Raw genomic sequence first — 22,069 nt, 5'->3', positions numbered from 1 at the left:
TGAAAAGCTCAATGAATCTCTTCTTCGGCTTTTCTGATCAACTCGAAAAATCCCATCAATTTTAATGATCTAACTTCCATTCCTGGCATCCCCTCGTGAATCTACTTGGAACGCGGTCTGTGACATTTATATTCTTTCTTTAATGGAGCGCCTAAAACTGCACATGTCAGTTAAACTGTTGAGTAGCCATTGCCTTCGTGAAATTCATCATTACTTCTTAGACCGTGGTATATATGATGTGGAGATGCCGGTGATGGACTGGGGTTGACAATTGTAAACAATTTTACAACACCAAGTTATAGTCCAGCAATTTTATTTTAAATTCACAAGCTTTCGGAGATTTTCTCCTTCCTCAGGCAAATGTTTCAAGATCTCCTTGAAGCCTACGCATTTATACATATTGAACAATAATACATGGTGTTTACAGACTGCCCCTGCAACTGCCCGTTGCCAAGGCAATCACCGTGTTCAGACAGAGAGGTGTTACCTGCAGAACCTCCGAATACACATTCAACAAAAAAACAAACAGGGAAAAAAAACAGAGAAAAAAAAAAAACACAGAGAGAGGCAGAAACATCCGGAAGGCAGAGAGAGCCAGCAAATGACCCATTATATTAAAAACAGATAACATTTGTTCGCTGGTGGGGTAACGTGTGTCGTGACATGAACCCAAGATCCCGGTTGAGGCCGTCCTCATGGGTGCGGAACTTGGCTATCAATTTCTGCTCGACAATTTTGCGTTGTCGTGTGTCTCGAAGGCCGCCTTGGAGTACGCTTACCCGAAGGTCGGTGGATGAATGTCCATGACTGCTGAAGTGTTCCCCGACTGGGAGGGAACCCTCCTGTTTGGCGATTGTTGCGCGGTGTCCGTTCATCCGTTGTCGCAGCGTCTGCATGGTCTCGCCAATGTACCATGCTCTGGGGCATCCTTTCCTGCAACGTATGAGGTAGACAACGTTGGCTGAGTCACAGGAGTATGAACCATGCACCTGGTGGGTGGTGTCATCTCGTGTGATGGTGGTATCTGTGTCGATGATCTGGCATGTCTTGCAGAGGTTACCGTGGCAGGGTTGTGTGGCGTCGTGGACGCTGTTCTCTTGAAAGCTAGGTAGTTTGCTGCGAACGATGGTCTGTTTGAGGTTGGGTGGCTGTTTAAAGGCGAGTAGTGGAGGTGTGGGGATGGCCATAGCGAGGTGTTTGTCCTCATTGATGACATGTTGAAGGCTGCGGAGAACATGGCGTAGTTTCTCCGCTCCGGGGAAGTACTGGACGACAAAGGGTACTCTGTTGGTTGCGTCCCGTGTTAGTCTCCTGAGGAGGTCTATGCGATTTTTTGCTGTGGCCCGTCGGAACTGTCGATCGATGAGTCGAGCGTCATATCCCGTTCTTACTAGGGCGTCTTTCAGCGTCTGTAGGTGTCCATCGCGTTCCTCCTCGTCTGAGCAGACCCTGTGTATTCGCAGGGCCTGTCCATAGGGGATGGCCTCTTTGACGTGGTTAGGGTGGAAGCTGGAAAAGTGGAGCATCGTGAGGTTGTCCGTGGGCTTGCGGTAGAGTGAGGTGCTGAGGTGCCCGTCTTTGATGGAGATTCGTGTGTCCAAGAAAGAAACTGATTCTGAGGAGTAGTCCATGGTGAGCTTGATGGTGGGATGGAACTTGTTGATGTTATCGTGTAGTCTCTTTAGTGATTCCTTGCCGTGGGTCCATAGAAAGAAAATGTCGTCGATGTATCTGGTGTATAGTGTTGGTTGGAGGTCTTGTGCAGTGAAGAAGTCCTGCTCGAACTTGTGCATGAAAATGTTGGCGTATTGGGGTGCGAATTTGGTCCCCATGGCTGTTCCGTGTGTTTGGGTAAAGAACTGGTTATCGAAGGTGAAGACATTGTGATCCAGGATGAAGCGGATGAGTTGTAGGATGGCTTCCGGAGATTGGCTGTTGTTGGTGTTGAGTATTGATGCTGTCGCAGCGATGCCGTCATCGTGGGGGATACTGGTGTATAGTGCCGAGACGTCCATCGTGGTGAGAAGTGTTCCTGGTTCAACTGGTCCGTGGGTACTGAGTTTTTGTAGGAAGTCTGTAGTGTCACGACAGAAGCTGGGGGTTCCCTGTACGATGGGTTTCAGGATGCCCTCGATGTATCCAGAGAGGTTCTCACACAGGGTTCCGTTGCCTGATACGATGGGACGTCCGGGTGTGTTGGCTTTGTGTATCTTTGGGAGGCAGTAGAAGTCTCCCACGCGGGGATTACGTGGGATGAGAATGCGAATATGACAGTAAAGAATGTGATTTCTATTTCATATTGGGCTAACAGAGCAAAGGACACAAGTGTACAATGAAGAAACTGAAAATGGCAACTTTTGGTCAAAGACTCGGGAGTGAGGATAGAAACGTCACCATTCATTGTGAGAATGTGTGAGGAAAGATTTAAAAAACAAATACGTTGTTCAGACACATCGCAAGACCAGTGGATGTGAACAAAGGTTTTGTTGATTTCATCGCAAGAGCAGTGGATGAATACAAAGTGTGTCTTAGAACACATGGCAAGAGCAGTGGATGTATACAGAAGATATGTTAGGACACATGGCAAGAGCAGTGGATGTATATAGAGGATATGTAAGGACACATGGCAAGAGCAGTGGATGTGTACAGAGTGTGTGTTAGGACACATGGTGAGAGCAGTGGATGAATACAGAGGGTGTGTTAGCACACGTGGTAAGAGCAGTGGATGTATACAGAGGGTGTGTTAGGACACGTGTCATAGAGTCATAGAGTTATACAGCACGGATAGAGGCCCTTCGGCCCATCGTGTCCGCGCCGGCCATCAGCCCTGTCTACTCTAATCCCATATTCCAGCATTTGGTCCGTAGCCTTGTATGCTGTGGCATTTCAAGTGCTCATCCAAATGCTTCTTGAATGTTGTGAGGGTTCCTGCCTCCACAACACTTTCAGGCAGTGAGTTCCAGACTCCAACCACCCTCTGGGTGAAAAAGTTCTTTCTCAAATCCCCTCTAAACCTCCCGCCTTTTACCTTGAATCTATGTCCCCTTGTTATAGAACCCTCAACGAAGGGAAAAAGCTCCTTAGTATCCATCCTATCTGTGCCCCTCATAATTTTGTACACCTCAATCATGTCCCCCCTCAGCCTCCTCTGCTCCAAGGAAAACAAACCCAATCTTCCCAGTCTCTCTTCATAGCTGAAGCGCTCCAGCCCTGTTAACATCCTGGTGAATCTCCTCTGCACCCTCTCCAAAGCGATCACATCCTTCCTGTAGTGTGGCGACCAGAACTGCACACAGTACTCCAGCTGTGGCCTAAGCAGTGTTTTATACAGCTCCATCATAACCTCCTTGCTCTTATATTCTATGCCTCGGCTAATAAAGGCAAGTATCCCATATGCCTTCTTTACCACCTTATCGACCTGTCGCGCCGCCTTCAGGGATCTGTGAACTTGCACACCAAGATCCCTCTGACCCTCTGTCTTGCCTAGGGTCCTCCCATTCATTGTGTATTCCCTTGCCTTGTTAGTCCCTCCAAAGTGCATCACCTCGCACTTTTCCGGGTTAAATTCCATTTGCCACTGTTCCGCCCATCTGACCAACCCATCTATATCGTCCTGCAGACTGAGGCTATCCTCCTCGCTATTTACCACCCTACCAATTTTTGTATCATCAGCGAACTTCCTGATCATACCTTTTACATTCATATCCAAGTCATTAATGTAGACCACAAACAGCAAGGGACCCAGCACCGATCCCTGTGGTACCCCACTGGCCACAGGCTTCCAGTCACAAAAACAACCTTCATGGGATGTGCAATAAATGCTGGCCTTGCCAGCGACGCCCACATCCCATGAACGAATAAAAAAACACATTGCAAGAGCAGCTGATATATACATCGGGTATGTTGGGACACATCGCAAGAGCAGTAGATGTATACAGAGGATTGGCTTCGGCTTAGAATGAGTTTCTCAGAACAATATAGTTTTGCACATATTTTTGGTGACTACGTTTCACAAAAGATTTACTTTCATGGACGTATTGATGCCCCTCAAGCTCAGAAACTCTGAGCTCGAGCTCGAACAGTTGGCAGCACTTCCTGCACATGTGGTTTTCCGGGACACACGAAGTCTTCTGGAGTTCCCACATGGAACAGGATGTACATGTTACGGGCCCCAGATGTCCTGCCAAGTTAGCTAACAGTAACTTAAACTGTTTGTTTCGATTTAAGGCACTTTACTGTTTATCTGTCACTAAAACACTAACCACTAAAAAACACAAACCAATGAATTCAATACTTACAGACTTACCCTCTGCTCTCCTGCTTGGCTTGTTTTGATTCCTTGTGTGTCTCCCTTTTATGCTTCGGTCAGTTTTAGTCAATAGTGTTTTGGTTAAAATAACTTCGCACCTTCTTCCCCCTCTGCACCTAATTCCCACCCTCACCAAATTCCCAGTTGAAAGTCCTCACTCTGTTTGCGCTTCACTCCGTCAGACGTTCACTCCCTGTCTTTCCCAACCTCCGTTCTCAAGCTCTCATCAAATGACTTCATGGTAACTAAAGATCTACATTAAAGATCATAAATATATTTCGTGTAAAGTAAATCTAAAACATGCAATCGGGTCTTAAAATGACGGTGTGGAACAATTGCGTATCGATGTTTAGCAAAATTCGTCTGAAATCGCTGCCTCCAATACTGTCTCAGAGGAATTAATCGATTACTGATCACAATCATGGTGGACGAAGGCTGATCACACTTGAATGATGTCCCTCTCTCCAATATTTCAAAGAAGGGAAAAATCAATAATTTCAGTAATTTGAAAATTATGTCCTCTGCAATTATCCCACGTTATAATTGCAAGGCCTATCAAAATACCTTGGGGTATATGTTATTCTGTACTGCGGAGGCGGCAGTTTGCACAGGAGGAAAATCAGGCGGGAGCAAAACCGGCATGATTTTCCTTCCATTAATTCAAATGAAAGGTAAATCGGACGGGATCCGTCATGGATGTTCGATCTTCCAAGCCTAATTTTCCATTCGGCGCAATGTCCAGGGGATGATTTGTGCCCAGGAGGGACAGACGGAAATCTACTCATTGATTCAAATGTTTAATAATCTGTCTGCAAGGTAGTAGAGTGAAAGACACTGAAGACATTTAAAGTGTCGCCAAAGGCTATGCTGGATGACATGAATAAAGGAACCTAGGAACATAGGGACAGGAATAGGCCATTTCGCCCCCCCCGGGCCTGTTCTGTCATTCAATGAGATCATGGTTGACCTGTGACCAAACTCCATATGCCAGCCTTAGCCTCATATCCTTTAATAGCTTTGGTTAACAAAAATCTATCAATCTCAGATTTAATATTAACGATTGTGCTCGCATCCTCTGACAATTGCAGACGAGAGTTCAAAACTTTTAGCACCCTTTGCGTGTAGAAGTGTTTCCTAACTTCATTCCTGAAAGTCCAGGCTCTAATTTTTAGGCTAAGTCCGCCAAGTGCTAGACTCTCCAACCAGCAGAAACAGTTTCCCTCTATCAGTTCCCCTTAATATCGTGAACACTTCGATCAAATCACCCCTTAGTCTTCTAAATTCCAGGGAATACAACCCTAGTTTGTGTAATCACTCCTCGTAATTTAACCCTTGGAGTACGGTATCATCACACGTTGCACTTCATCCAGGGCCAATATATCCGCCCTAAGGTGTGGTGCCCAGAACTGAACACAGTACTCCAGGTTTGATCTAACCAGTGATTTGTAGAGCTGTAGCATAACTTCCACCCCCATGTATTCTAGTCCTCCAGATATAAAGGCCAACGTTCCATTAGCGTTTTTGATCATTTTCTGCACCTGTCCGTGACATTTTAATGATCTATGTACATGGACACTTAAGTTTCTTTGTACCTCCACTGTTTCTAACGTTTCACCATTTAGAAAGTATTCTGATCGATCATTTTTAGTTCCAAAGTTGATGACCTCACACTTACCTGCATCGAAATTCATTTGCCACAGCTTTGCCCATTCCCTTAATTTATTAATATCGCTCTGGAATGTAATGCTTCTATACTGATTACAATACTGCGTATCTTCGTATCTCCGGAAAACTTGGATATGTGGCTCCCTATTCCATCACCTAAGATGTTAATAAATACAGTGAATGGTTCACGCCCCAACACAGGTCCTTGTACGACGCCGCTCGTTCCATCCTGCCAAATTGAGTTTCTGTCCAATATCCCTACACTTCCCCCATGTCCCTCAGCCAATTTCCTAACCAGGTCAATTATATCCCCTAAATTCCATGAGCTTCAACTTGAGCTAACAGTCTCTTATGAGTGACTTTATCGAATGCCTTCTGGAAGTCGATAGAAATAACAGCCGTAGACATTCCCTGTTCCACTACTTTAGTCAACTCCTCAAAAAATTCAATCTGGTTGGTAAGGCATGTCCTTCCCTTTACTAATCCTTGCTGCCTCTCTCTGATCAGCTGAAAATTTTCAAGGTGTTCAATACTCTATCCTGAATTATACGGTCTAGCAATTTCCCGAAAACAGATGTTTGGCTAACTGGTCTATAATCCCCTGGTTTCCTCTCTCACCTTTCTTAAACAGCGGAGTGACATGTGCAATTTCCAATCTAAAGGGACGGTTTCAGAATCGAGTGAACTTTGGAAGATTATAGTTAGGGCTTCTGCAATGTTCTCAGTTACATCCTTTAAAACCTTGTGATGGGGATTTGTCACTCTTTAGTGCCATATATTCAACAGCCAGGAGCTGTGAAGGGCCGAATGACCTTTGGTTGCTCTTGACGTCCTTGTTCTTGCATAAAGCAAAAGGGGTAGCGCGGGAAAGAGCCGCGTCTGCAGAAATAGCTCCGTGGTGACCTGTCTCTTTAAACAAGAGAAGCAATCAGGAAACGGATACAAACGTAAGCTCGTACACAGTACATGCACGCCCCTACATTCGCATACCGAGTGTGCTGAGGAAGCTAGCTCTACGAGCTGGTGAGTAAGATTTCTTAGATTAAATATAAGGTAGGAAGCTCGAAGCTGGAGAATCCTGTCATTTATTGCACTATTGTTTTGCTTGGCAGTGCAGCAATGTCACTTTATATCAGTCCTTAAAGCTGCCTTCACAGAGAAATCCATGGGCTATTCTGTGGAGTATGTAAAGTATCCAATGCCATGTTCTGTTATCAGGTTCAGTCATTTATGTTTACGGGAAGTTGGGCCATAGTCGGGGGAGCAGGGATCAAGAATATGTGATATAATGTTGGGAATTTTATGGGCATATATTGAACATACTGACCAATCATTTTCGAAATCCCAATGAAGGTGAAGAAGGACGAAAAAGGAAAACTGCAATCAAAGTGAAAGAGAGAACGATAGAGCGCGGGAGAGACAGAGACAGGACTTGTAAGAAGACCCGGAAACACCCAAATATAGAAAAACATTGAAAGACCAAGGTAAGAACTATTTTTATTATTGAAAGAGGAAGGAATACACGCGGCAGGGGTAAGCTCTGGCGCGCCATCGCGTGGCCAGGCCTGGGATAATATGTATGTTGCGGCATCATTATTTTATTAACTAATTCATGCCCAAGTTAGGAGGGACAGTAAGTATTGTAGATGGCAGCAGGGACTTACAAAGGGACAAAAACAGATTAAGTGAGTGGGGAAAAATACTATGGCACATGTAGTGCAATGTGAGCAAGCGTGAGGTCATCAATTGTGGATTGGAGAAAGGCAAATCCGTTAACTTTCCTAAAACCGAGTGTCTTGGAACTGTAGAACATCAAAAAGATGTAGGTGTCCATGTAGACAAATCAATAATAGCTATAGGACAGGTAAAAACAAGTAATATAAAAGGCTATATGAATGATGCCCTTTATCCAAATGAGGCTGAAATAGAAAGGGGAGGAAGAAATGCTTCCGTTATACAGAGCTCTGGTCAGACCCCATCTGGAGTACTGCACTCAGTTTTGGGCACCGCACCTCAGGAAGGATATATACCGTGCAGATTTACCACAATTATACCAGAGCTTAAATGGCTAAATTACAAGGACGGTTTGCAAAGGCATGGATTGTATTCCCATGAGTTTAGACACTTGAGGTGTGATCTGATCGAGGTGGTTAAAATGATGAAGGGATTCGATAGGGTAGATACAGAGAAATTGTTTGCTCTGGTGGATTCCAGAACAAGACGGTCCAATCATAAAATTAGAATTAGGTCATTAAGGGGTGAAATCAGGAAGCTCTTTCCCACACGAAGGGTAGTGGAAATCTGAAACTCTCCCCCCCAAAAAAAAAAGTCTGTGGATGCTGGGGTTCAATTGAAATTTTCAAGACTGTGATTGATGGATCTTTGTTAGGTAAGAGTGTCAGGATATGTGAAGCTAAAGCGGGTAAATGGAGTTGCGGTACAGATCAACCATATACTGATTGAATATCGAAACAGGCTCTTGGGGCTGAATGGCCCACTCCTCTTATGTTCAGATAAAGCTTTAATAGCAGAAATTAGTCACTAGGTGGTGTGTAATTCCATCACACATAATGAAGTTTCTTGACACGAACACATCAATAACCAAGAATGCACAAATTGAGTTCAGGTGACAGAACAACACCTCCATTTCCACTGGGCATTCAGTTCGTTTGCTTTAAGTTCGTAACTTTTTTAAAAATGCTTGTGTTAAAATTGTGTTGTCGGTTAACAGCTTAAGACGTTCGCCTGAATTCCCTTTCCGCATTAATTTATTGTTGTGTTAATCCTTTCATTCGATACAGGTACTTTAAACCCATTCAAAATGGCGCAATGTGAATTGCCAGTGCGTTATTTCAGATTAGCGAAGGCCCAGGATGGTGAAACCGGGCACAGGTCAATGTGTTCCGATGATAATATCAATCGGCAGCATGTTTCAGTGGATTCTATTTTCCTGTTCCTTGAATTGAACGACATTCCCTTCACGCTATCAGACTTAATTTTACACGTTTGTTTAGTTTCCTGTGCCTTGATTTATTCTGCAGGACAATAACTTCCCGGCGATTTCTCAGTGCGCTTGAAATTCCAATTTTAGGTAACGCGTTAACCTATTTATTTTTAACAGGGCAGTGCCTCCGTCAACAGAGCGCCCACGCATATCTCATCCAAAATGGTGAAGACACTGCGCAGGAAATTTCCGAGGTTCCGCCAAAGTTACGCTGGTGAAGCGGGAGAAACTTTGAGGAAATTCCAATTTCGGTGAGGTAATGAATGAAATTTTAGCCACAATCTACTGTACAGTATATCCTAAAAATGGATAATATGTTTAAATAAATCTACTGTACAGTGTATCCTAAAAATGCATAATATTTGTAAACAAATCTATGGTACAGTATATCCTAAAAATGCATTATATATTTAATTAAATCTACTGTACAGAATATCATAAAAATGCATAACGTTTTCAAATAAATATACTGTACAGAATAGCCTAAAAATGATTAATATATTCAAATGAATCTACTCTACAGTATATCTAAAATGCATAATATATTTAAATGAATCTACTGTACAGTATATCCGAAAAAAGGAACATTTTGTTTAAATAAATGTGTTCACGCCTGCCTTCAAAGAGGGGAAAAGGAGCATAATGGGAAGGTAAGAAGCATCAGTCCATGAATACCGAGTAATGTTTTAGATGTTTAGTCTTTCTTGTCATTTTAACGAAGTGTAAGTGGAAATAGCCGATTGTGATATTCGTGCAGTTTTACTTTGGTGAGACATCCTTTGAATATTGTTTCAATGGAGGTATAACCGGTGTAAATTACACAGCTTAGAGTTTCAATTAATAAAAGAAGAGAGCAACAGAAAGGCGGAATCTGGCTCGTGGCATATCGCTAACAGCAATTTCCAGCCTTCAGTTCCCCACAGTTTGCCACAGAACAGATTCGGTCAATTTAGCTGCATGAATTGAAAGCGTCACTTCAGTTAATTCATTGTTGGATTTCTGTGCTATGAAAGAATGAATCAATTTATAAACATAATTACTAGAACTTGGTGCTGAGACTGAACACTCTTTCCTTAGAATATATGAATCTTATTGTAACAATTATTATACCGCTTAATAATTGGATTGGACTGACTGTCCGGGTTATTTCCCATGTTTCAGTAACACACCCTCCAGTTGCTTCGATCCATTAAATATCTGTCGTAAATTAATGGAATCGGAAACACCCGTCGCTCGAATTAATTTAATCCCGAGATTATTTCAGTTGTTCAAGATATCGCTTTTATGATGCTTATGGATGAATTTTACTAACTCACTCATTGGAACAAACTGAAAGGTGAATAAAAATGTGTATAAATGTATACAAGAAATAAGTGTTAGATTTAAACCCACAACTTTCAGTAAAAAAAATACCTTCAATAACAGCATGGAGCAGATGGTATTTATTTTATTCCAAACCTTTGTTTTGACAGAATCTGAAAGTAACATCCTGAAAGTAATTAAACAGCAATCACATTTCAAACAAAGCTGAGCATAAAATCTGTTGATGAGAACATTTCATTTCCAGACGATTAGGAGTTGGACCGAATTCCCTGTTTTTTTCTGAGACTTTATTTAGGCAAATCACTGCAAACACAGTCATGTCAGGTAAAGGGTATTAGGGATATGGAGCAAAGAGGGGAATATGGAGTTGAGGTACAGGTCAACCATGATTTTCGGAGCAGGCGCGAGGGGCTGGATGGCCTATTCCTGATCATAATATCCATTTATCATATTTAAAACAAAATCGATCCTCATATCACAGTGTCACTCATTTTAGAATTTAATTGATGATAACGTCAATATCCACGGTTTGTTGCTGCAATTCTATACAAGGGGGAATCCATCGTCCAGCTACAGGAAGTGACGCTGTACAGGCTCTGATGTAAGTTATTTCTCCTCAGTATTTCTTGGCAAATGGTTAACGGGCCCTTTGAAAATATGTTCACGAATTTGCCAGAAATAGGGCCTCAGAGAAATTGATTTGAAGCCACCCATGATCTCACTGCAACGAATTTTTAGGGGAATTCTTACCCGTGGGTTGAGACAAGGCGTCTGATTTCCAACAGTTTTCTGGATATAAGTGTCGATAATCAGCAATCATTAATTTCCAGTGGATTTCTTCAAGGTGTGAAGCCCTCAGATTGGGTCATATATCAATTCGTGCCTTAACCGCAGTATATTGGTAAGAAAGGAGCACCTATGTCTGAAGGTCACCTGGTTCTTGCTATTCAAAATTAGGCGAGGGCGCCACTCATTAATGTCATAAAAATTGAGCCTTTATTCAAGGTGCAGCATTTGAATGCAATATTACATTGATTCATGCAATATTCATTCAGTTGCAGTAAATTCCAACCTGTCCCTCCTGGATATTCAATTATTTCTCCTCAGCTTATTGTAATTGATTCTGCGCAATTTTCCCAGTTCACTGGCTTACTACAGTTATGCGGAATTCTATTGAACGCTGGCACTTTAATAAAAGAGAAATAAAAAATGAGCTTACGAAAGAAATTGAGGCAAATAGTTATTATGGTTTGGGTGAGTCTATCTCTGAATACGAGATCAAGTGGTGCAGTGCACCAGTCGATAACTGTGAGGGAGTGAGGCAATCCAGTCCCGTCTGTGGTCAGCAACCGATGGACGTTCCCACACAAGCCTGGAATATAAACCGGAAGTACCTTCTGGCCAACTGGCCGTTAGTTCACCTGCAGTGAAAAGAAATAGTATGATAACCCAGTGAATAACAGAGTGAGGAAGTGACGTGTGACCACACTGTATAGTCAAAAGCGTCGGACAAAAAGCAGAATTATTGACTAATTGTCATGGAATGCGAGGGGGTTTCTGGGATTCGAGTGTTATTGTCCACAAATGAATGTCCATAACCCTAACTCTCGGCAACACCCCGAGTCGCGTGTCTCCGTGAGTCGATCAATGATAAGAGAATCATTTGTTATCCAATGTTATTTAGACGGCAATAATTATATCATTTCTGGAAAAATGTGACGATCCATGTGAATTGTCGCTAGGCTCCAGCAAACCGAGTATAGCCTCCTGAAAATTTCTAAAGAACTGAACATGATATTCCAAATGATTGACGGTTTCTTTAGCTCGCTGTTATATTCTCGACTGCTTGAGCTGAAACCCAGCATCCCATTAGTACTTTTGTACGCCCGCTAGATTTCAGTGACATACGGATATGAACAACGGCATTTCGTGTTCGTGTACATCTCCTCAGAACTTCGCCATTTCCATATTATTCCCATCTACCATTCTTATACGTGAAATGGACAACGTCATTTGTTGTTTCAGTGAACTGGACCTGTCAACCATCTGCCCACACGCTTAATGCAGCTATCTTCTTTTGTAATTTTCTGGTGCGTTCACAGTTCATTGTACTTCGTTGATTAGTATTAGCAGTAATCTTGTATATACTCCCCTCTGCTCCTGAGCCATTGGTGAAGTGTTTGAGGTATAAATCTGACATGGTTAGGAACTGTATTCATTCCCCATTTTAATGTAATGCAACGTGTCCCAGGTTCCAGATAATACGCTGATTTTACGTTGTTTCTCTTAAAGCTAAATAGCAAAATTTACATCACTGTCAGAAGCAGAAAAGTGCAGTAGGTTGGAGTATAGAACTTTCGCTGTAATTCAATCAGAAGAGATGGGATACGCGAGATAGCACTTCAGCGCTATTACTGGTTGGGATGTGTAATTGAAGTGTGATAAGTGTCGGTTGACAAATACTTGCAAATGTGGTGATCGGAATTTATAATGTAATTAGAAAAATAAGGTAGGATGTATGACTTTGGAATGTGAAGTGAATTAAACCTGCACACCTGTTCAATTATCCTCAGCTCTCTATCACTGAGGCAGAACTTGCTCTCGACCGTCCCACTGCAATGCCAAGGGAATTCCATGTGTGTGCATGAGAGCAATAGACTTAGATAGATAGCGAGATGGATAGATTTCTTGATAGGCCGACAGACAGACAGAAAGACAGACAGACAGGAATGGAGAGCGAGAGAAACTGCAAGGTTTCAATCACTTTCAAGGCGTAATTGTTTACAATTTGATGGCTAGCAGCTTTTTAATTTCAGACACATTCGATGCCTCTATCTCTCGGTATACAGTAATCGCTCTGCGATGACATTGCATAAAGGAAGCTAAAACCAAATGTAATCTACGGGTTAAGCCTTTATTCATGAGGACGGGGATAATGGGGAAAAGCGCACAAATATATATTTTTTTCCATTTTAAAGTCATGTAGTCGGCCCTTGTATTTATATAATACTTTGATTTTATGTTACTGTTAATAGTTCAATCGAAAATAAAATAAACAATTTAGGAAGCAGAGACCTAGCGTTGGTTGGAGTTTATCTGCAGTACAGGCTGAGTATCCGGGAGAGGCAATGCTGAGCTGCTTTCGATCCAACGATAACTGGAGGATGTCATTATAGCGTATCAAGTTTACATATGCTGTTGCAATTATTCATGTGGGCATAGATATTTATATTTTTAAAATAGTTCACACAGGAACTGCTTACAATCAAAAGGTTTCAATATATTAAATATAAACAGTAAAAACCGTCTGCCCACACTGGAGTGCTGGTGGTCGGATTGCAGCAGATTCCCCGGAGATGGCACTCGTCACATTCCACCAATCTGGAAATTGGTTTGATTTGTGGGAGTAAGAAATGTCCTTATTTATCACAGATTACGAACTCCAACAAATAAAACCATTTTCCTATCCATCACATGAGGTTCTTTTCGGTTTCACTTGCCTTAACCTTTTCAGTAATCTCTGTATGAAATATAAATTATTTTCCAGTGAAAATCCATATTTAGGACATTTACCAAGCTGACTCTATCGGCTACAGGAGTGGCTACAAAATCAAACTCTGTAAGGTTGGTTATATCAAACATTAGTGATTCCTTAATCAGTTTATTCTTTCCAAGTGTTCAAATCCCTTAATAAAAAAAAATCAAAGGTAAGAGGGATAATCCCGGCAACTGTCGGCCAGTCAGCCTAACGTCGGTGATGGGGAAACTTTTAGAGGCAATAATCCGGGATAAAATTAAGTTGGACTTGGAAAAATAAAGGCTAATAAATGAAAGTCAACTCTGATCTGTTAAAGGAAAATCGTGTTTGACTAACTTGACTGAGTTAATTGATGAAGAAACGTGAAATGTTGATGAGGGAAGTGCGTTTGACGTTGTCTTTGTGGACTTTCAAAGGGCATTTGATAAAGTACCATATAATAGACGTGTGATTAAAATTCAAGCCCATGTGATTAAAGGGACAGTGGTAGTGTGGATATGATATTTGCAAAGTAACAAATGGTAGAGAGTAGCGGTGAACGGTTGTTTTTCAGACAGGAGGGAAGTATACACTTGTGTTCCCCAGGGGTCAGTATTAGAGCCACGGCTTTTTTTGATATATATATTAATGACCTGGACTTGAGTATAGAGGGTATAATTACTAAATTTGCAGCAGAAACGAAACTGAAAAAAATGTAGTAAACAATGTGGAGGATAGTAACAGACTTCAGAAGGATATGGACAGACTGGTGAAATGGGTAGACACAAAACAGATGGAATTTAACGGAGAAAATTGTGAATGGATACATTTTGGTAGGAAAAACGAGGAGAGGCAAAATAAACTAAATGTGCACAGACACAAATCTTTGAAGGTGGCAGTACAAGTTGAGAAGGCTATTAAAAAATCATGTGGGATCCTTGGCTTTCTTAATCGAGGCAGAGAGTACAAAAACAAGGAAGTTATACTAAACCTTTATAAAACACTGGTTGGGCCTCAGCTGGATGGTGTGTTCAATTCTGGGCGCCACACTTTAGGAAGGATGTCAAGGCCTTAGAGAGGGTGCAGGAGAGATTTACGAGAATGGTTCCAGGGATGAGGGACTTCAGTTATGTGGGGAAATTGGAGGAACCGCGGTATTTCTCGTTAGAACAGAGACAGTTAAGTGGAGATTTGATGGAGCTGTTCAAAATCATGAACGGTTTTGATAGAGTAAATAAGGAGAAACTGTTTCCAGTGGGAGGAGGGTCGGCAACCAGAGGACACAGATTTAAGGTGATTGGCAAAAATGCCAGAGGCAAAATTAGGGAACATTTTTTTTACTCAGCAAGTTGATATGATCTGAAATGCACTGCCTGAAAGGGTGATGGAAGCAGATTCAATGGTAACTTTATGAAGGGAATTAGTTAAATACTTGAAGGGAAAAATGCAGGGCTATGGGGAAAGAACAGGCGAATGAGACTTATTGGATAGATCCTTTAGTCACGATGGGCCAAATGGCCTGCTGCTATGCTGTACCTATTATAATACTATGATATGAAATTTTGCACTGCTGCAGTTAAGCTAACAGGCCCTTCGTTACGTTCCATTACCCCTTTTACTCATTGTGTAAAGTTTACTGTCTCTCTCTTCCATGTCATGACATCTGAATCCAGCGAGCCTTTGCAGGTTGTAATGAATGTATAGCTGGTTGACTTATCTATTTTATAAATCCTTTCAGATGAAATCCGACTTGTCTGGAAATTTTGAATAGTTTCAATTCCAGTAGTTTGTCCTTTGTTATGTTTTTTTGACATTGAAAACCAATTTCTTTGAATACCATCCTTTCCAACCTATAGTGTTCTAGGTAGCTTTAGATATCGTTTGGTCCATTTAAATTGCGAAGATTGCTTCAAAATATTAATTTATTTGTTGTTTTTTCGTTTTCCTTATCCTCCACTGTTATCACCCCTCAATCTCTTTTGAAAGGAAATGAGAGCTCGTGGAATTGGAGAGAACCTATTGACACGGATAAGGAACTGGTTAGGAGGCAGGAGACACATCACAGGATATGACTCGTCGAGTCCCCCGGAGATGTGTTCTAGGTTCTCAGCTTTTCACTACTTTTATAAATGACTTAGATGAAGGAATAAAGAGGCGCATGTCCAAGTTTGTTGACGACCCCGTTAAGTGACAGAGTAAATAATGAATTAAGGAGCAGAACGTTGCAAAGTGACCTTCATGTGCTAAACTGTGGCCGATGGAGTTCAACATGGGGAAGTGAGAGGTTATCCACTTTGGACCAAAGGAAGATAGATCAGAATAATTTCTAAATGGTAAGAAGCTAGGAGCCGAGGAGGAGCCGGGAGATTGAGAGATCCAAGTACAGAAATCACTACAAGCTGGTGGATTGGTACACAGTATAATTAAAAAGGCTTTTGGAATGTTAACTTTTATCTCAAAGGAGCTGGAATACAATGGGATGTAAGTTATGCTACAGTAATATAAAGCTCTGGTTAGACCGCACTTGGAGTATTGCGTTCAGTTCAAGGCACCGCAATTCAGGATGGATATATTGGCCTTGGAGGTGGTGCAGCGCAGATTCACCAGAATGAATCCGGGGCTAAAATGGACAATTCATGATGGCAGGGTGCATGGACAAAGCTTGTACAGAAGATTCAAGGGACATTTAATTCATGGTATGATAGCATCGTAGTATAGTACAGCACGGAAGTAGGGCATTAGGCCCATCGTGACTATGCCGGCTCTTTTAAAGACCGATCCAATAGGTCCCATTTCCCTGCTCTTTCCTCATAGTCCTGTATAATTTTTCCATTCAAGTATTTATCCAATGGAGTTGAGATACACATCGTCCATGATCTAATTCAATGGCATTCAGTTCTGGGCACCGCATCTCAGGAAGGCTATTTTGGCCCTGGAAACGGTGCAGCGCAGATTCACCAAAATGATATCGGGGGCAAAAGGGGGCAATTCATTAGGACAGCTTACATTTACTAGACTTGTATAGAAGATTAAGGGGGCATCGAATTCATGGTATCGAAGTATCATATCACAGTACAGCACGGGAGGAGGCCTTTCGGCCCGTCGTTCCTCAGGCGCTATACAAATAGACCCACCAACCTGCTCTTTGCCCATAGCCCGGTACATTTTTTTTCCTTCAAGTATTTATCCAATTCCCTTTGAAAGTTACCACTGAATCTGTTTCCACCACCCTTCCATCAGTGCATTCCAGATCATTAAAACTCGCTGCATCAAAAAGTGTTTCTTCATGTCACGTGTGGCTCCTTTGCTGATCATCGTAAATCTGTGTCCTCTGGTTCCCAACAATTCTGGTAACAGTTACCTTTATTTACTCTACCAAAACCGATCATGATTTTGAACACCTCTATCAAATCTCCCCTAAACCTTCTTTGTTCTAAAGGGAACAAACCCATCTTTTCCATTTGCTCCAAATAACTGAAGTCCATCATCCCTGGTACCATTCTAGTAAATCTCTTCTGCACCGCCTCTAAGGCCTCGACGTGATCCTAAGGTGTGATGTCCAGAATTCCACACAATACTCCAGCTGAAGCCTAACATGCGTTTTATGAACGTTTAGCATAATGTCTTTACTTTAGCACTACATTTCCGAGTTTCGTGTCATCTGCAATCTTTGAAATTGTACCCTGTATACCCAGTTCCAGGTCATTAATATATATCGAAAAGAGCAGTGGTCCTAATACTGACCCCTGGGGAACACCACTCTGTCTGAAAAACGACCATTTACCACTACTCTCTGTTTTCTGTCCTTGAGCCAATTTTTACGTCCACGCTGCCACTGCCCCTTCAAACCCACGGGATTTAATTTTGCCAACACGTCCTATTGTGCGGTACTTTATCAAATGGCATTTGAAAGTCCATATACACAACGTCAACCTCACGAACCTCATCAACCCTCTCCGCTACTTCAGGAAAGAACTCAATCAAATTAGTCAAACACGATTTGCCTTTAATAAACGCCTGCTGACTTTCATTTATTAGCCCAAACTTTTCCAAATGCCATGGTTATTGTCTCTGAAATTATCCGCACGACCGACGTTTGTCTGACCAGCGTGTAATCGCCGGGTTTTTCTTTTTCCATTTTTTTGTACAGGGGTTAACATTTGTAATCCTTGAGCCCTCTGGCACCGTCTCCATATCTTGGGAGGATTGGAAGATTGTGGTCAGAACCTCCGCAATTTCCACTCTTACTTCCCTCACTAATCTTGGATGGATCCCATCTTGTTCGGGTGACTGTTCTACTTTGAGGACTGCCAATCTTTTAAGTACCTCCTCTTTATCTATTTTTATCCTATCCAATATCGCTACTACCTCCTCCTTTAACGCTGCAATGGCAGCATCCTCTTCTCTAATGAAGACGGATGCGAAGTAATCCTTTCGTACCTCTAGCGTTTTAGTGTTTAAGATGATTAAAGGATTGGAAAGCGTAGATAGAGAGAAACTACTTCCTCTGATGGGGGAGTCCAGAACAAGGGGGCATGGTCTTCAAATTTGAGCTAATCCGTATATAGGTGATGTCAGGAAGCACTTCTTCACACAAAGGGCAGTGGAAATCTGGAACACTCTCCCCCAAAAAGGTACTGAGGCTAACAAAATTGAAAATATCAAAACTGAGATTGATAGATTGTTGTTAGGTAAGGGTATTAAGGGATATGGAACCAAGGCGGGTAAATAGAGTTGAGATACAGTTCGTCCATGATCTCAGTGAATGGTGGAACTGGCTGGAGGGGCTGAATTGCCGACTCCTGTTCCTCTGTTCCTATGTAAGAACCCCATCTGCACTTCTATCATTCTATTTCTTTTGATGCAACGATAAAAATATTTGATATTCTCCTTAATATCCCTTGGAATTGTTGTCTATCTGATGGTGCATTTCATAATTTCATGATATCCTTTTATTTTTGATAATAGTTCTGGCTGTCAAACTTTCCATTTTCTTCGCCTTGACATAACCTTTCCCCTTTTGTTTAATTCTGGCTCTAACTATTTAATTTCACCATAATTACATCCTCCATTTACAATTTCCATTTCTGGGATTGTATTTTCTTTTGCTCGCTGATCACCTTCTTGAATCAATTGCACTAATTGTCCATCGATTTACCGACTGAAATTTATCCCATCCTTCCGCCGTCAATACTTTCCTTATATCTTCATAGTGAGGCAGGTTTAAGTGCTAAATCACTGTTTGCTGATCTCCTTTCTCCCTCGCAAATTTGATGGTGACTTCAAGCACGTAACGCTAAGTCGTCCCAGGATGCTTCCTTATCAAGATATTGCTAACTATTTTTGGATTATCACTCAGAAACATTCGATAAATCTCTTTCCTTTTTAGTGTGCTTCTAACCTTCCCCAATCTAGATATAAAGTAATATTTCCCATTATTGGTATTTTCTTCTGCTGAAATGTCTCAATAATTGTCGTACACTTGCGTTCCTCTGTTGTTATCATATTCAGGAGGATTTATAAATGTGCTAGTTAATCACTTGGGAACGAGTAATGAAGTCCAATCTAATACTGTTATGTTCATTGTGCTTGTATTAGAATATTTTGTTCATCATTTGTACCCAGGTTATATCTAAGGTATGAACTCAGCTTTCTACTGAATTTACACAATGTCACTGTGCTATTGAAAGATGATATTACCTTAAGTACGGTTACAAATGTACTGTACAGCATACTGAGAATAAACAGAATCACGAAAGCGATCACTGTTGATGCCGTGCTGCCATCCTCATATAAGTTTTCTAATCCTTCTTCCTCCACCTCGGGGTCTTCTGGATCGTCCTTTAATTGAGGGGTTTCTAGAACCAATAGATTGATATTGTTAGAAAGGTGGTCATGTTAAGAACAGAATAGATACAAAGGCGCTGCAATAGAATGAAACAGGCAATCGTGAGGGATTCGAATTTGAACTAACGGAACATAAAAATATAGTTAACACATTAACCAGCCCGATATCGATTACGGTGATTTTCAGAATATTGGGGGTTCGCTTATAGTGATAGTAGAGTTCAGATATTGTATATAAACGGAGGATTGATTTTACTCGGCAAATATATCCGTCCATTTTACGTTTCAGCGAATAAAAAGCTTTACGATGCTGATAAGTGCTTTCCATTAAAATTAATTTCGCATTTGAAAGCTGATAACAACAAAATGAACGAAATTATATCTAAAAGAATGAAACTCGATGCCATTCTGAACAGAAGGTGATCTGATTATCGGACCAAATCTCTTGCGGCTCACAGAGAATGACATAAGAGATCGCAGTAAAGCGGGGGCAGGGAAACACTGCGGGCTAAAGATTCAACTTTGACCGATCAGCGCACTTTATGTTCGACTGTCGAAACCTTTTGACATTTTATATCAAATGTTGCTTGCAGATACAGACACATTCTGAAATAGGACTATATATAAACTATTTTACATTGTCATCTATACAGTGGCGTTAGACCTGCATCATTGTCATTGGATTTAGTTGTGATTTACGGTGATGACGCTGACATTCTGTTCGGTTTCGTATTCCTGACGTGATATATTTCTTTAGTAATTTTTTGTTTTTTCTATTATTATTATCTCGTGGAATCTATAACACACCGCAGCGTATATTCCTGGATGGTGCCACTAATATTCCGTGATATAAACACGATATGTACATTTACCCCGTACGTTTTGGCCATGAGAGTCAGAATTGAAAATGAAGTTAATAATTCATTTAAACTTCGGAATGTGTCACCACTGACAAATCTCGGATCATGTAGACTCTCAGGTTATGATAATCCTGGCCGATATTTCGGGAGGTGGGGTGAGGGTAGGGCTTTGTATTTGCATTGAGTGTGGGCGATTGGATTCTGAAACTCAAAGCATCATAATCGCAGTAGTGACTGACCTGGCGCAGAGTAAACTTTGTCATATTGTTACAAATTCGTATGGTCATTTACAAATCATAAGCTTCACTCTACGAGTGTTATTCTACATTGAACTGACATGCTGCGTGATCTAAATAGCACCAAGCTGGGCCGCAAAACAGACCCCAAAGCAAGTCCTGTCCAATTACACCGAAGCTGAATCTACGGTGAGCTATCCGAGTTCGAATGCACTTCTTTAGCATCATCTGATTACATATTGTGGGATTCACAGATTGGCACCGTGAGAAGGACAGCACATCAATTTGCTCACTTACTCGGTGCAGCTGGGCATACGTCGAGCCACGAACTGAAGGATGTGTTATTTGCAGTGTGAGATAAGCAGCACAGCGAGATAACCTCCAGCATGGAGAGATACCATAGCCCATAGAACAGCGGCTCCATCCACTCGCGGAGATATCCTCCAGCATGGAGAGATATCCTCCAGCATGGAGAGATACCACACCCCATATAACTGCGGCTCCACCAACTCACTGAGATATCCACCGGAATGGATACTTACCTTATCCAATAGAAAGGAGGCTCCACTAGTTCATCGAGATATCCACCGGAATGGATCAATAACATACCCCTTAGAATGGCAGCTCCACCCAGTCACCGAGATATCCTCCAGCATGGACAGATACCATATGTGATGGAACGGCAGCTCCTCCAGATGGAGGTACCAAGATTCAGCAACATCAGCTTGGCTCTCCGCCAGCCAGTCATGATAGTTGCCCAACGTTGGATACGTGAGCGTATTTTCCCATACCTGACCACCAGGTGCAGCCTTCCCTGACCTGGCCGATCTCAAAACAATTGTTTCGTCTCCTGCCTTGTGACTCCCACAGGATACCAATTGTAACAGAAACTTAACAGAATGAACTGTGTTTAAGGTGATTGGTGTAATGGCTTCGTGCTGTTCTATTTTTTCAAGACTAGTTTTTTCCCGCCTTTCAGAAGGTGGTGAGTCTTTACGGATGGGCCTGGATGTCGCCCTGCCCACCAATTCTCCAACCTGGACAATTTGTTCAGGCGGAGCGTCTGCGCTTATCAAGTTTCAACGGGACACTCGAAATAACGTCCTGTTTTTCTCTTGGGAAGAAAATGCAGCGCCACCGTTGGCGGCAAGGACTCGCTGTCGGCTGGGATTCTCAAAGAATATTCTTCATCTCTGTCGCTCAGCTTTCCATTGGCCGAATCTATGCTTCTCCCTGACCTGTGTTTGAACTGAAGTGATATCAGCCAGAATGACGACGATGATAAGAAACAATGGTTCCACTTCATAG

The 22,069-nt window shown here is 41.9% G+C and overlaps 1 long non-coding RNA gene across 5 annotated transcripts in view; it reads left to right on the top strand.

The window, feature by feature from the left end:
* The first annotated feature begins 6,918 nt into the window (after positions 1 to 6,918).
* The window catches only part of LOC137308533 (uncharacterized), an 85,754-nt gene continuing 70,603 nt past the window's right edge, over positions 6,919 to 22,069 (top strand). For 4 of the 5 annotated variants that reach the window (XR_010959570.1, XR_010959569.1, XR_010959566.1 and 1 more), the window contains exons 1-3: positions 6,919 to 6,997; positions 7,328 to 7,458; positions 9,096 to 9,234. This is a non-coding gene — a long non-coding RNA (uncharacterized lncRNA). The remainder of the gene's footprint in view (positions 6,998 to 7,327; positions 7,459 to 9,095; positions 9,235 to 22,069) is intronic. The other variant, XR_010959568.1, reaches the window with a different exon arrangement.

This window comes from Heptranchias perlo, unplaced genomic scaffold (assembly GCF_035084215.1).
Source record: "Heptranchias perlo isolate sHepPer1 unplaced genomic scaffold, sHepPer1.hap1 HAP1_SCAFFOLD_133, whole genome shotgun sequence".
Classification (NCBI taxonomy): Eukaryota; Metazoa; Chordata; class Chondrichthyes; order Hexanchiformes; family Hexanchidae; genus Heptranchias; species Heptranchias perlo.
Note: the sequence above shows the minus strand (reverse complement) of the source record. Positions and strands in the feature narration are given on the sequence as shown.